General features: G+C 45.0%; 1 pseudogene; it reads left to right on the forward strand.

Annotated features, from left to right (window-relative positions):
• The first annotated feature begins 1,052 nt into the window (after positions 1–1,052).
• LOC147748437 (U4 spliceosomal RNA) lies at positions 1,053–1,177 on the forward strand (annotated as a pseudogene).
• The last annotated feature ends 532 nt before the right edge of the window (positions 1,178–1,709 follow it).

Genomic DNA, 1,709 nt, shown 5'->3' on the forward strand with positions numbered 1-1,709 from the left:
TCTCTTTACGTTAATTGCCAACTGGGGTGTCAAGGCAATCTCGTATGCCGACGACACCCAGTTGGTATTTCCGTACTCTGAGATGACGCAGGAGTCCTTTTCAAACTTCAAAGGCTGTCTCCAAGATATAGCACACTGGATGAACACAAACAAATTAAAACTAAATGCCAATAAAACTGAAGTCATCTTCTTTGGCAAGGGTCCCACCCCGCCTCAGAACTTTGGTGGCCGACGGAGATGGGCCCTGCCCCCTCACCCAGTCACACGGCAAAAAATCTTGGAGTGAGATGGGATGATAGCATGTCCTTTACCTCCCATATCCAACAAGTCGCCGGATGCTGCCTGAGCAAGCTGAGAAATCTTCGAAAAATCCTGAGACTCCTTCCGGAGAGCTGCCGGAAAACGGTGATCCATGCGACTGTTACCTCACGGCAGGATTATGCCAATGGTCTCTACCTAGGCCTACCAAAATACCTGACACAAAAGCTTCAGGTAGTTCAAAATGCGGCTGCGAGACTGTTACTGCGAATCCCTTTCAAGCAGTCAGTCTCTCCGCATCTTCGATCCCTGCACTGGCTGCCAGTTGCCAGCAGAATAAAATTTAAAGCTCTGACGCTGGCGTTCAGATCTCTGCATGGCTCCTGTCCACAATATCTGAAAAGCCGCCTCCCGAGATACTCCCAAACCCGCGCACTGCGGTCCAATTGCCGTGTTCAATTGGCCGTCCCGCGCACGAAAAAGGCTCGACTAGGCGGTCGGACTTTTTCGGCAAACGTCTCCGCTCTGTGGAATACCCTACCACAAGTAATCCAACAGGCCCCTTCTGAACCTTGCTTCAAGAAACTGCTGAAAACCTGGCTTTTCTCCCAACCCCGCTAGCTTTCCTATCTTGTAGCCCCAGGTCATCTATGTTCTACTAGCGCCGGGACACCTCCTAGCGAGGTAGCTGTTCGCGCTCTACAAAATCCATTATTATTATTATTATTATTATTATTATTATTATTATTAAAATATACATTAGCTGTTATATTATCCAAAAAAGCTAAAATATAAAATTTGTGCTGTGGCAGTATCATAGCCAAAGAGGTCTATCCGAGGCTCGATTATTGTTTATTGAAAATTATAAAATTTAAGGTATATTAAAATATATGTTTATTTCTTACACTGTAAATGTACAAAAATAAAAAAATGTGATAAATATATATATATGTTGTACAAAATATTTCTGTTAAAAATATTGCAAATTATTTAACACATTAAGGGGCCGATTCTGATTCGTTAAAATCCCGTACGAATAGCTGAATGGAGCATTTTTCCCGTACGAATCGTATCCTCGAACATCCTCGTACGTACGATGTAGTACGATGCGTACCCAAAGCAGTTCTCCGTCTGAATCGTACCAAAGCCTGTACGACTCAATAATCTGTTCGAATTGCATTCGGAACACGCAGTACGAGATGTCCGTACGGATCGAGGCATCATTTTCCGACCCAGCAAGTACGACTCACCCAGTCAACACTCCTTACGACTCTTTTTTTATGAGAGCTCAAAACGCCCGGAAAAGCAGAATTCAACTCGAAATGCGTGCGAAACGGACACCCGGTACGGTTCAAACACCCCATGATCGTAGGGGTACGGTTCGTACACCCTATGACCATAGGTGTACGGTTCGTAAACCCCATGATCGTAGGTGTACGAAGCGTACCCCT

The sequence above is a fragment of the Lissotriton vulgaris genome, chromosome 1_1 (assembly GCF_964263255.1).
Source record: "Lissotriton vulgaris chromosome 1_1, aLisVul1.2, whole genome shotgun sequence".
Lineage (NCBI taxonomy): Eukaryota > Metazoa > Chordata > Amphibia > Caudata > Salamandridae > Lissotriton > Lissotriton vulgaris.